We start from the raw sequence: 14,326 nt of genomic DNA on the forward strand, positions 1-14,326 counted from the left end.
ATATATGCATAGTGATAAATATTGCACAATTTCGGGTGCATTTAAAAGACACATGGTTACGAGGCATTGCCAGACCACCCTGTTGTGCAGCAGTATTTCAAGCTAGCATCTCAAATTACTCATCATCACCATTGCATCTCTACCCACCAGATTCAAGAAGCTGAAAACATCTCCATCTGGAAAATGTAGCACCCCGTGGAATCCTGGCAACCATTTCCCTCTTCTTTTTCCAGGAGAATTACCTCTGAACCTCCTGAAGTGAAAGCATGCAGAATGGGATTGGCACAAGACAAAGCAACGCTCTGCCGTTCCCATTTGAAGTTTGAATCCACAGCCAGGAGAGAAACTGGGGGCTGAAAGCCTGTTGCCGTGCACGAGTGTTTAAAAGAAATTCCCTTTCTAATCTAAAATAAGCAAATTACTTAAGCCTTATTAGGTGGCATCATGAGCTATTAAAAGTTATTATTACCAAGGACTCACTCAAGCACAGACTGATGGGACAAACTGAACGGAGAAACAATGAGCCAGTAAGCCAAGAGGAGACATAAAAGGGGAAGGAATGCTTTCCGTTTTATGCTCCAAAATGACTTCGGAGTCTCGGGTCCCTGCTGAATCCCACTGCTGTGAAAGCAGCTTCACAGAACAGCCTGTCAAATCTGGTGACATGTGTCCTTGTCCACAGAGAATGAAGTTTTTCCTATCAACTACAGTAGAGCCCATCAGCCCCTTACAAAAATGCAACTGTTGACAGGAGCAACAATAACTCAGTTTGAAGCTAGTATAAATCCAAGTAAAGACTAGCTCTTCGTTATGATGAAGATGCTCCTAAAGAGCAAAATTAGCTTTGTTTTTGAAGGTCATCATGGCAGTCAATATCTGTTTCAGGTTCCATTGCGTGCATTGATGACTGTGCTGCTGTAGCATCCACAAAGTGACATCAATCCAATATCAACAGTGCTTGCTTTAACATCTAAAAGGTAGTTCTTGTGCGAGTCGAGCTTAATTAGACACATAAGTTGTTTGAAATGTACAAGCTTTGATACCTTTCAAGAAAACATTTTTTGTTTAAACTTTATCCTTGAGAATAATGGTTCAGAGCCTCCAGTATTGTTCACCTACTGTTTCCAGGGTAACCGTGAGTCTTAGATCAACCATTGCGAAGTAAGTTTGAGGAACTCACAGATTTCTTCCTCCAGCAGTAGAGAGGGAAGGCACAATTACCCAAGGTTAGAATTCAGATAGCATACGACAATTAAAGATATACTTTTTATGTTACACAAAGCTGTTCACAAGTATGTTTTGAACAAGTCTCAAGTGTCTAATGACTAAAATTAGATTCACAATGGAGGATAAATATGGGCTAAATAATAACATTGCATTCCAGTTGGTTAAATTTTAAAGCATGCAGTGTTTTGTACATATCACATCAATATTTAACAATTCTCTTTGTTTTCTGAATTTTTTTTTTTTTCAACATGCAAAGAAGCTGTTTTGCATGTAAACAGACTTAAATATTCGTTTCCTGGCAGATATTAGTTTGTTTTGTTTAAGGCTTACAGTTCCACCCAATTCCTTTTTTTTTCTACCAAGGATTGTAGCACAACACCAGCAAAAAACACATTCTCTGCAAGTTCCAGCAGAAAACTAAGTTTTCACAAGACTATCACCATTTATGTTTTAAAGTACATGTGTTTAACGTCCATGTCATTATGTTTGTTTTAAAATAAACACGTTTTCATCAAAGGCCATGATGCATTTACACAAGTTCTTAGTTTTGATGCATTTAATCAGTGGTGATATAAACAGTTTATAAACAATATGAAAATGCTGCTGCTTGTTATCTGTTACCCTCTAATGAAGCTAAAGTTAGCCTCTGGGAATTTTCCATCTGTGCTAAGCTAAAGGGCTATTTCACAGTTTTTAATGAGCTTGATGTGCCTTTGATCATCTTTCATTAAAAATCTAAAATAACAACACCAGACTGGTCAGACCTGAACCAGATAACCACACTGAACAGAGATGATTTAAATCACAAATATTTATGAAACCTTTGTAACCTTTGGAATTAGACACGCATAAAAACCACAATATATGGATAAGTCAAACCTGGACTAAGTTACCCAACACTGACAACACTGATTATAGATTCTTTAAAACAAACTGTGATTTTTGAAACCCTTTTTTTTTTTTAAAAATCCAATCTTAGCAAATGATTGTGTACCTTCATCCTGTGAGCAGGATGTGTCATTATATCACTACCTAATTCATAAACTTAAAATACATCAGCTTCCTTTGATGGATTATGGGATGATTTAAGATGCAAAACATGTCATTATCCAACAACATTCCAGCTGGTTTTTGAGCTTGTTCCACAAACTTCCCAAACCCACTCAGCCAAGCCTCTAATTGCTCGCTGAAGCTCGTCCTCACCCTGTTTTTATGTGTGCCTAATTGGTCCAGTGTAATGGCCGCAGAAAACAGCATGGCTGAAAACAAAGCCGTCCGTATTCCTCCTACAGAAGGAAAGAGCCACGGCAGATGTAAGCAATCATCTGCATTTGTTTGTCTGTGTGAAAGATTGCTTCAAAAGTAGCTGGTGAAATTTCGCACAACTGCTCTGCAAGGTGTGGCATCAACTGCAGAACAAAAACCAGATAGTTTCTTTGAAACTGAGAGACACAGTGTTCCCTGAATGCCTCTGTAAAAGCTTTATTTTATTTTATTTTTTTTTTATATCAGAGGACTTGCACAAAATCTATAAATAACAATCCTGTCCGACTGTACCCAAACCTCAGGCTTATTGTTTACGAAGCCCAGTTGATGGAAAACAAGTCGGAGTCCTGGGGATGAAGAGGTGTTCTACGGTGCCACTTCAGAGCACACCAGTCACAGCTTTTACTCTCTCACTCACACTTGTAACAAAATTTTAGGTTAACTTCAAAGGAGCTGTAAAACTTCCTGGCTGAGTGTTCAGAGGAGGATGTGGCCCGAAATGGTAAATCAAAGGCTGTGCTATCCTTTACTGTTTCCCAGGGAGGGGGGAAAAAAAAAAAAAAAGAAAAAAAAGATTCATTTTATGTTTCTGTTCTGTGATGCCGCTACCGTTGAAATCTTTTAAAACAGGACAGGCTGTGGGTCTCACTTAAGCCTCTCATCTTTTGCCCCCATCACAGCCTGTCACTCTTGTCTAATCAGCCCTGCATAAATATTCAGGAGACTAACCTGTGGGTTCATGACTATTAACGAGGCCTAAATGAAGCGCGAACGTCAGAAATATGGTTCAGCGCTTCTAGTTTAATATGTCCTGAAACACCACGGAGCTGAAAATCCATCCACCGGGCAACAAATCTACTTTCATGTTTTCAATTTAAAAGATGAAATCATGTGAAGAACAAAGACGTGAATTAAAGAAAAGAAAATCGGACAAATTTTTCTAAAGAGGCAAAAATAAACAAAAAGTTATTCAAAAAAAAAAAAGCAAAAAGCATTGGGACAAGACCGGAGGTTTCAGTCACACCCTAATCCTCGAAGAGGACAGTTCACGTTGGCTTGGCGCTTACCCGCCGCAACTTCACACAATAAAACAAACAAACAAACAAACAAACAAACAAACAAAAAAGAGACACAATGACCTTACTGAACTTCTGAAACAGGAGGAGTACAGGGCAGGGCAGGCCGAACGAACGTCGGAAGTAATGAAAGACAGAGTTTCCTCTGAATGAAAAGTGGCTTCCTTTAGAGAGCTTGAAGTGTAATTTCTATGCTAATGACTGTGATGTATCTATGATCCCATTGTGTCAGAAGGATATTACCACGACTCATCGCTGGCTGAGTTAAATATGGATATCTAGAGGCCTTTTTCACTAAAAGGCCCCTTTTTGAGGCACCTCTGGTCATTCACAGACCACCAATCAAGCTGCTCATGTCCTGTTTTGATGCCTATTAGACAAAGAACCACAGGAGATGCGTAGCATGAAAAGTGTGTCAAAGGTCTTCTTTGTGTCATTCTGTTTTTGAAGGAATAATTCTGGATTGATTTCGTGTTACGATCCTTAAGTGACTGACTATATCTAACGCTTCAAATGCAAGCACATCTTTTTACCATTTGTAAAATAATTCACCTTATCTTCTCCATCTGGCCATAACACATGGTTGCTCACACTGAACCTGGTTGTGTACGAAGTTCCTTCATGTTAAAATGAGGCGGTTCATCTCCGGAGCCACCTGCTGCACTGTTGATAAGGATGAGTCATTGCTGAAATCTCAACGACGTCCAATCAGCCTTTTTACTTATGGGTATAATATGATCTGCTGAATTTGATGCTACTGTAGTATAATTTAAATTTATTAGCCTGTATGTAATTGGATCTTAATCCTGTACAAAGCTTTGTTGAAAGGACATGTAAAAGAAGCTGCCATCTGTCTTTGCAAGTTATAAATCCACTTGAGAAATAAAATGTAAGAAGTAATCCTCATAATGTCTGAGTCAAACTAAAAAGCTGTTAAACTTGATCAAATTTAATGAAAAATGCCCTTTTTCTTGTGTGTAGTCTAAAATCTTAACAAATAGACCTAAGAAATCTCCCCCCCCAAGAATATTTTTTTATGCATTTTGCAAAAGGGATCATCTCCTTTGAACATTTTAAAGTAGTAGTCTGTTAAAGCATATTAGAAAAAAAAAAGAGATAATAATTTAAAATTGTTTTGCAATTAAAATTAGGAAAGTATGGTGTACATTAATCCCCCATCAACCTGATACCCTGAAATAAAATTCAGTGCAAAGAAAACCCATAAGAAATTACCCCTTATTACATGGAGTCCATCTATACACAGTTCAACCTCAGTTTAACTGCAGCTGTTTGATAACACCTCAAAGGTTTGATAGAGAATGCCAGTGAACAAACTAACCAAATAACGGCAGAGATGTGAAGAATAACAAGTTTAAAAGAAAGTTAGGTCAAAACACCAACCCAAGCGTTGAACTTCTCAATGACCACTGTTCAATCCATTGTCTGAAAATAGAAAGAGTATGAAACAACGGCAAAACTACCAAGAAATGATCATCCACTTACACTGAAAGTCCAGGCACAGAAAGCATTCACAAGAAAGCAACCAAGAGGCGTATAGTGTCTCAGGAAGAACTGTGGAGGCGCTCTGATGAGGTGGGAACATCTGCTGGACGATTAGTGATGCATTCAACAAATATGACCTTTATGGAAGAGTGCCAAGACAAAAGGCATAGCTAAAAAGCAACACGATGTCATGTTTCCGGTTCACCAAAAGCTACGTAAACGTTACAACAAGCATACAGGAGATGAAACTCTGGTCAGATATGACCAAAATGTGACTCTGTTTGTGGTGGAAATCCAACCCTGGACATGAACAACACGTCCTTCCCACCGTGATACGGTGGTAGCAGACGAGGGGAGGCTGTTCTTCAGCAGGAATGGAGAAGCTGGTCAGAGTTGGTGGTGACAAAATGGAAACCCTAAAAGATGAATTACATTACTGCCAAAGGGGGTGGAGTACAAATGCACTTTACTGTGTTTGGTTATCTTTTTTATTTTTGTCTGCCAGTCTAACTGTTAGGATAAAGCTGGACGGCAGACGTAGAAGGAGTGGGCAAGAGGGAATTTTGCAGGGAAACTCTGGGAGACTCATGACCTAAATGAGGGGGGAATATATTAGAGACACATTAGACTGAGCTTGTCTGCATGACTTTTTGTGTGTTTTGGAAGGAGGTCTGCCAATAAGCATAAAACATAAAATACTCATTAATCACACAGAACAGTGGTTCTTCTGTCAGTGCAGTCTGCAGAATGACAACCACTGTGTGTGTGTGTGTGTGTGTGTGTGTGCTCAGGAAGAAGCTCTGCTTGCTCCAACCATTAGCCACTGATTTACATGGGGAGCAACTGTACTGTATCTGGCTCTGAGTTACGACTTCAATTACAGCAGCAGCAGGACTCAAAAACGTGCACACGCGCACACTTAGGTGCTTAAGAGAGATAGAGGGGCACAGGGAATCTCATTGTGTTGGCAGATTGGGCTGAACAAGGAAATGAAGCCCAGATTGGATTAGCTTTGACAGAAAAATGTGCCTGTGTGAGGGTCATAACAGAGAAATGTTGGGGGCGTGGGGGTTGGTTTGGAGACAGGGAAGACACGACTAGGAAGGAACCTGACCTTGAATGCCTGAAACAGACATAATTAATCAAAAGCCTTTTATGAAATTATTTTCTGTTTCAGTGCACCCCCCTCCAAGCCTCTATTTATCACACGCCATGACCTTCTGTGCTCCTGTGCGCATGCAAAAGACTGACAGGTCTCTGAGTGCTTTCTGATTATTTGAATATGCGAAGTATAAACTGTAGGCAGAACAGTCAAGTGGTGTGTGCACTCGAGTGAACTTAGAGGAATGATAAAGAAAAACAAACTACATCCGTCTGCAACCAAAAAAAAGAGAAAAGATTTACCACTCTGCCACGAACAATAACACCGGGGAAAAAAAAAAAAACTGTATGACTGCAATACACTTATTATTCACGCAATAATGAAAGCTATTTGAGGAAAATGTAAATATAATAGAGAGAATGTTGCAGGGGAGGAGGTGGAGGAAAGTAGGGAATTATAAAATATTGAAAAATCACAGGAGTGAGAAAGAGGCTGGGGGCGTGAGGAGGGGAACATGGAGCTGAGTGGGAGTGAAGGGGAAGGAAGACATTAGGGAGCCTACAGAGGGAGTGAGGACAAAATATGGAAAAAGAGCGGAGTGGTAGCGAGCGAAGATGGAATAGATGAGGCCGTAATGAAGATCGACAGCGCCAATTCATGCCCTGATGAGCGGGAATCTCCAATTATTGCTTTGATGTAAACACCATCAATAAATGCTAAGTGGTAGCTACATCAGCGGCATGAAAGTAGAGCACATCTAGACGATATTATAGGAAGACACACTTTATTAACAGGGGAAAAGAAAGCATAAGAGAATCTGGGAAAAGATGGTGGGAGGATTATGTGACTAACTCAAAGCAGGAGTCACTCAAAGGAGAAGTAAAAAGAAGGCATCGTGATGTTTGACTGCGTGAGTTAAGGAAGTCGACAGAGTGTAGGTGCGAGAGAAGAGATGAGAAAAAAAAAACTCAAAGTGGGACACCTCCCCCCCAGTTATAACCATCATCTTTCTAACTCAGCCAATAACCAGACTGTCTTAATATCTCGCTCCCCCTGCCAGACTCACACGCACTGACATGCATTTGCACACACTCAAATGAAGATGAAAGAAAAAAAAACCCTCATTGATCTCCCCAAATCATCATTAATCCAAACGGTGCTTCTATTAGAGAAGATTCTGCATAATTAGTTTTGGGCATTTTTTTTTGTCTCTTGGTGTTCTTGTGCATCTCGGTGTGTGTGTGTGCGTGTGTGTGTGTGTATGCCTGTGTAGTTTGGGGTTATGAGTAGATGATATTAGATTGTGTACCAGAGACGGGGACTTCCCTGGTGATCTGCCATGCTGAACATGTGTTTGCCATTATTGCATTTCAGAAAGAGACAAAGAGAAAACTCAATCAGCTGAAATCTAATCATTCCTGCGCTGTATGTGAGGCTGCATATTGCGTTTCTGTGCATTTCTGGGTATCCTTTGGAGTGCTGGCTAATATTTAATCATCTTCCATCATGCTGGATAATTACACTTCTGCTTTAGGAGGTAACCCCACCGTGCGTTTACACATTCTTGCAGGCAGATGAGGCTTGTACTCCGGTGTGTAATAGTTTTCTACAGCTAGCCTTTGGTGGATAATTCAAATGTCCAATTGCTGCACTAGGTTAACTTTACAATAACTGCAAAATTATTATTCAGTGCCTAGCACATGCATTTGTATCCTTTCAACCTTTTGCTATATGTTACAATTTCAGACTTCAATGTGCCTTATTGGGAATGTATGCAACAGACAAAAAGCTGTGCATAATTTTGGAGTGAAAGTACAAAGACATATGGTTTGGCTCACATTTGTATGCAGCAATTCTAAGTGAATAATTTTTTGCAACATAACACAAGTTCAATAAGTTTAGGCTGTAGGCAGGCTGGCCATTGCCTGTCTGTGCTATTCTGTTTGATTCCTATCTCACTTAGAGCAAAGTCTGGGCTTTCTTACTTGGGTTCCCTCCTGAAGGAACTTCCACCTGGCCAATTAGTGAACAGAAGGAGAAGTTGTGAACAATGACATTGGTTTTCTGCACCGTTTCAGAGTTGTAGTCTCTTCTCCCATTCAGCAATGGGATCAGAGAAAGTGAATGAAGTGGTTCAGTCCATGTTGGCCACTCTTCCAAATATTGAATTAACATTAACAGCAATCTTTATTATGTATACATCACAGGCAGTTTCTGGTAAGCTTCATAGTATTGAATTGGCGCCTTGCATACTGGTGATTTCTGAATGCAATTGGCGGCACAGGTTTTTACTTAGGTGCCGGCTTTGGCCAGTTTGGCGCCCTCAGCATTATTATGAGTTCACCAGTTTCCACCTACCAGAAATGTTAAAGGACAACATAATAAGAATCAGATTTATACGCCAGATTTGGCACATAAACAAGAAATCTGACATTAGTTCAGATTTCTTGTGGTAAATGTATCGGCATTTTTAACATAAATATATAAATAAACACATATACATGTTCCTTCCACAAACTTCATAGCCACACCTAATATAGTCTTAGTCAGTCACAGAAATCCCAATAAAGTATCCTTATATTTGTGGCTGTTTGGTGAGAAAATGTTCAAACAAGTTCAAGGGGTATGAAAACTTTTGGAAAGTATTGCTTATGCAAACAGAGCGGTGAGCTCCTCCTATATGACCCTTGGGTCTTGGACGCAGGCAGTGTGCTGCTAATCCAATCTGGAACAGGAGGAAGCTCTGGGAGGCACAGTTTGAAGAAAATATTACGCTGACCAGCTGACTACTTTTGTGTGAGTTTGGTCCAGCTTTTATCTACATCCAGCACGCCTCTCCCGCTAATTTAAGAAGCGCAGATCTTTGGATCAGGGTTTCGGTTTTTAGTGCTTGTTTTCTCCGTTTGCTTTTGAAGTCCCATAATAATTTAATGAGGACGGTCATTATGCGATTTGAATCTGTATAATATTAGGTGTATGCAACTTTCTCTTGAATGTTAGGTGGTGGTCCACAGTATGTGTTGAACCAGCATAACGCTGAGAGAAGCCGTTTGATTCTGGGTGTCGGGGGGGTCAACGAAGCATATGCACAGCAAGCACATTGCTCTCTGAGGCACATCCACAGGGCCACTTGCCTTTCTGCAATAAACTGAACATGCACAGTAATATGTATTTGCATTAACAAATTGCATTACTGTTTTTAAACTCCTTTTGTTAGCATCTGGTTACTTTTCCCTAGTTACGTTCTCTTTCTTTTATCACACAATTCTGAGAACAAGACAAAATTTTAATGGCTTCATTGAGCCAGTACTGGTTTACCTTTGGCAAAAAAGATAAACCAAAACAGATAAAATGGGAGACGCATGAGGCAAAGTGATTGATAGAGCGCCAACCTATTAATGTAAATATGGTTGTACTAGAATCGTGACCTAAGTACTAAAAAAATCAAAGTAAATCTTTCCTTTTATTTAAGAAACAGTTTCAGTGGAGAATACCTTCCACAATAAGAAAATTATAGTTTTATATTATCATCTGTGCTGCCTATACTTTTGCCCACAAGAAATAACTCTTAAAATTGATTTTACTCAGTGACATTGCAACAGTTTCTCTAACCCATCCTCTCTAATTCAACTTGTAACTTCAGTTCATCTCACAAGTTTCTGATGAGATTTAGGTCTGTGGCCTGCAAGGGAAATGAAAGAGTTTTAAATCCAATGAAACATTTCTGAATTGATTTTTCCACTTTTAAAATTTAGTTTTTTAAAAAGTCTCCTGGTATTTCTAAAAAATGTGAGGACCCCCAGTACTCACACAAGGTTTCCAATGGCCTTAGAAATGGAAACAGACCAACAGTGTGATGAATCTCCTGGAATGTTTGTTGCTGAAATATTCAATCTGAGTCTTATCTAATCAATGTACATGACTCCAGTTAGTCCAAGTAACTAAAAGGGGCATTGTTGTTTACATTCTTGATGGAAGGACAGAAAGGGCTTTTTTTTTCCAAAAATCCTTTCAACACAAGCATTTGAAGGAGTCTAATGCTTGATATGAAGACTTTGTTACTCATGAAGCTATGATTTGCTGTAGTTCTCAAACATTAAGCTTTGCAGACTTTGCAGCTTTTAACATTAAAATCACTATGAGTGGTGACAAGATGGATCTTCATCCGACCAAGTGGCCTATTGTTAAAAGGACTAGCCCTATATGTCATGTCATGTTTATCCCCAACGATACTGGAAGTAATGCCAAACACTCAGACAAACATCAAAAAGTTAACTTCAGAAAGGACTTGGATACGGTTATTTTACAGAGATTATTATTGGTGCCAATGATTAATTTGTATGTGAATAATTACATCCAAAATAAGGTTGAATTTTTCCTGAAATCTTGCTGCGGTGACAAAAAGAGGATTTGTTTCAAAGTTTCTTGAACACCTTTACCCGAGGTAACAAATAATTGCATTCAGCACTTGTACTTCCTACATTTTGAGAAATGAATCACTCATATAATCGAAGGCTGAACAACAGAGGAGCACGGCACGGCCAGAACTGAACACGGCCTTGGTAAGTGTCAAGATAAAAGAATTACTCACTCACTCCCTGCTTGATGAGAAAGTGGCCTTACACACAGAATGATTGCGCTGTTACGGTAAATGATTGGATTTCTCCTGGCAACTGATCACATCGCCACAGAAACTGATGGCATTACCAAGGTAACAGATCACTTTGTCAAAAAGACAGACTGCTGGTAGAAAGGAAGGACGAAAGTCTGCCTGTGCGAGAAAATGTGCGTTTTCTTTAGATTTTTCTGCTTAAGATTAAACAAAGTAAGCTGTGTGTGTCGGGTTAAGCAGCGTAAATTAGCATTAAGCATGATTGCTCCTGAAGAGCTCAGAGGAGGAAGTCTGCTTTGGGTCAATGGTTTAGGTCAGCTGTTCATGAGTAGTGCTGTAGCTGTGGCCCTGTGGGAGTCTATTTGCATCCGTTTGTATGTGTGTGTAAGAATGTACATTGATGGGAAAAGTGTGAAGTTACTTGTCTGCAGGTTTTTATGTGAGGCATTGCATACTTTAAATGTTAGAAATAAGTAGAGGTTCTCATATTCAGGCTATCTGCAAAAATATTCTCCCCTTCGTTATGACAGAAAATTAACTGGATAAACCAGCAAAGCTTCAATCAAGCTTTCTGGAAAAAATGCTAAAAGAAGAGCAACTATCTGGTTGATCCCTTCCACAGTGATGAAGGCTAATTGTTTACTATGGTCTGCCTCCGAATGCTAAACATAATCTTGTACATACTCACTTAAATGAGCGCCACCATGTTTCACTTTAAGGATGGTGTTTTCAGTGTTGGTTTTGTCCCATAGATTTTTCTAAATAGCCCGAAAAGATTTCATCTGAGCAGAAAACCGTTCCTTCACGTTGTTTGCTTTCTATCAACAGTGAGCTTCTGCTTGCTTCTCTTCCATAAGAGCCAGATCAGCAGAGTGTACAACAAACACTTTTCTGGTGAGAGAGTCTCCAATAGTTCCTCTACAGCCACCTTTGGCCTCCTTGGTTGCTTTTCTGATTCATTATCTCCTTGCCTGACCTGTCAGTTTAGCTTGACAACCTTGACATGATAGGTTTGCAGTTGTGCCTTGCTATTTTAACTTTAAAAATAAAATGGACTGAAGAGCGAGTGAAAGTGTTCAAATCGTGGGAAATGTATATATTACCCAACTTTACTTTAAACCACCTCTAAACTATTAACCCCTACTTGTTTGTTTCTTGGTCCACATGCTGAAAAGGTCTGGGTAAGACTGTTCAGGGTGAATGGCAAAGATTACAAGTACTGTGCAGTTTGCCTTTATATTTCAGTCTGTTTGCATCTGCTTGAATCTGTGTGCACAGCCCAATCGATAGCAACATAGATGGGAGTCCTACCTTGGTGTCACACGTGACCAGACGGCCTCTAGTTCACTTCAAAAGTGGAATTGATCATTGAGGCCTGCTTCTGAAAGCTGTGCAGCATCTTATACATCAGCACCTAAACATAGAGCGCCTGCCTGTGTGCATCGTTCTCGGCTATAAATAGAACACACTGGGAAAACTGAAACATGACTGGGGGATGAAAACCTACATCTCATGCCTTCCACATAAATTACTGACATACTTCACACTAAATCCAACACGTTTAACCCCTACTACAACTGCAGGGGAGACTATTATATGCTGGTCTGATTTAAAAGCTTAAGATTTGTGGATATATTTTTATTAATAGAATGACTTTTTGCCCGAGGCACATTCACCTGAATAAGTGAAATATCACACTGCTGAAGCACAACAGGCTCTGCCAAATTGGGCAAATGTGAGTTCTGCAGCATGTTTTTGTGTTGTGTTCCTACTCTAATTAGGCTCTGTCTGTATGGGTTTGTGTGTGTGTGTGTGTGTGTGCGTGTGTCTAAAACACAAAGGGCCAATGAGGGTGGCTTAGACGGGTTTTATGTCTCCATGGAGGAAAAAGGTTCAAGGACAGATCGCTCCCTCTCTCTTCATCACTCTTCCTAATTCTCTCTGTCTCTGTCGCTTGCTTCTGTCTTGCCCACTACTTTCGCTCAGTTTTCTCTTCCTGTGGGATATTTAGCAATCTATTCGCTGCACTCCATTAGAAGACTCCACCCTGCTCTATACACACAGGCAGACATCCAGAGACACTACAATTAGTTGCTAAACCAGAGACTAAGCGCAATTAGAGCCAGCAGAAATCCTCTGAGCTCTGGTAGATTCATCCTGTGTGTGCATGGGAAAGTCTGTGCATGTCAGTCTGTGGTTCCTGTGCAACCTAGCCTAACATTTATTGGTGAAGATCACTAAGAAAAGCAGCTTACCAATAATATGTTGATAACCAATAATTAAAGAGGACTACTAGAGTTCTGCTGCTGCTGGTGCTGCCGGTGCTCCTTTTAATCAAAAGACAAGCAAAATGTTCAGCTACAAAAACGCACTGAAACTGAATTGGTCTCAGTGCTGTTATTTAATGCTTTAAATAACTTTGACAGTGGTGCATCTAAGTATTGGATGTCAGGGCTGCATTTCTTACAGTTGATCATAAAATATTGATAGAGCGACTGGAAAAGTGGGTAAGACATTCTGGTCCTCTGGTAAATACACTTGGTGGATTTGGAGAATTTAGAGCAATTCTTAATCTGAACTATTATCCTATGGGGTTCCTCAAGGCTCCGCTCTTGGATTACTATGCCCCCTGTGCTCATGTCAGATTACTACAGTATGCTGTCTCTTAGTGACTGGATACTGTATGTACGCAATCACAAAGAGGTCACAGTTGATTACATTTAGCCACTGTGTTTGTGTACATAAAAGCCTGCACCTTAATGCAGAAATATCTAAATTCATTTATTTTTTAAATTTTTTAATTAAAATAACTCATTTTTAAAGAGCAAGGATCTCGCTAGAATCAATGAGGTTAAAGAACACGGAGCATCCACAATTTATCCAAAATGCACCTAAAGAGACCTAATTAACACCAGAAAAATCAATCATATCACCCCAGACTCAATAAATTGGTCCCCTGTGAGAAAAAAGGATTCAGACACAGCTCAATGAATTGGAATATGGGTTGTGAAAAGACTATTTTGTTTTGATTAAAAGTACATTTTGAAAGTAGATTTGAACATACCTTTCATTAACCTCACATCTTTGTTTTAGAATATATATGTTTTTCCATGATTGTAATATTAAGACGAAATGTTCTAATCTCCTAGAAATGTGTTCTCATTAGCTGCAAAAGAAAAAAAAAAACTCATCACAATTAACAGAAATAAAAACATCAGTCTGTTTATAATAAATTTATGTTTCACCAAAAACACATTTAAGTGTTGCTTGTCGAGTACAAACCATAAATACCTAATCAGTTAGATCATCAGAGATGTGTTTAGTGTTCAGAGGACCAAGTGAAAGTCTCATTTCTTTCCTATGCATCTTACTTCTAACTCCCTGAATACATGAAATGTTTTCAAATTTATATTGTTTCAGCTACTTGTTTTAAATCTGGATTTCTTTACTTTTATGTGATGCTTACTTTTTTCATATTTTTTTATTTTCTTTAGTTTTATGTTTAGTTTTTATATTTTTTCCTTCATTTTACTGTAAAGA

At 39.3% G+C, this 14,326-nt stretch overlaps 1 protein-coding gene across 2 annotated transcripts in view; it reads right to left on the reverse strand.

Annotated features, from left to right (window-relative positions):
* The window catches only part of igsf3 (immunoglobulin superfamily, member 3), a 107,293-nt gene that overhangs the window by 12,372 nt on the left and 80,595 nt on the right, over positions 1 to 14,326 (reverse strand). The window lies entirely within an intron of this gene.

This window comes from Poecilia formosa, unplaced genomic scaffold, assembly GCF_000485575.1.
Source record: "Poecilia formosa unplaced genomic scaffold, Poecilia_formosa-5.1.2 Scaffold16, whole genome shotgun sequence".
In the NCBI taxonomy this organism is placed as follows: Eukaryota; Metazoa; Chordata; class Actinopteri; order Cyprinodontiformes; family Poeciliidae; genus Poecilia; species Poecilia formosa.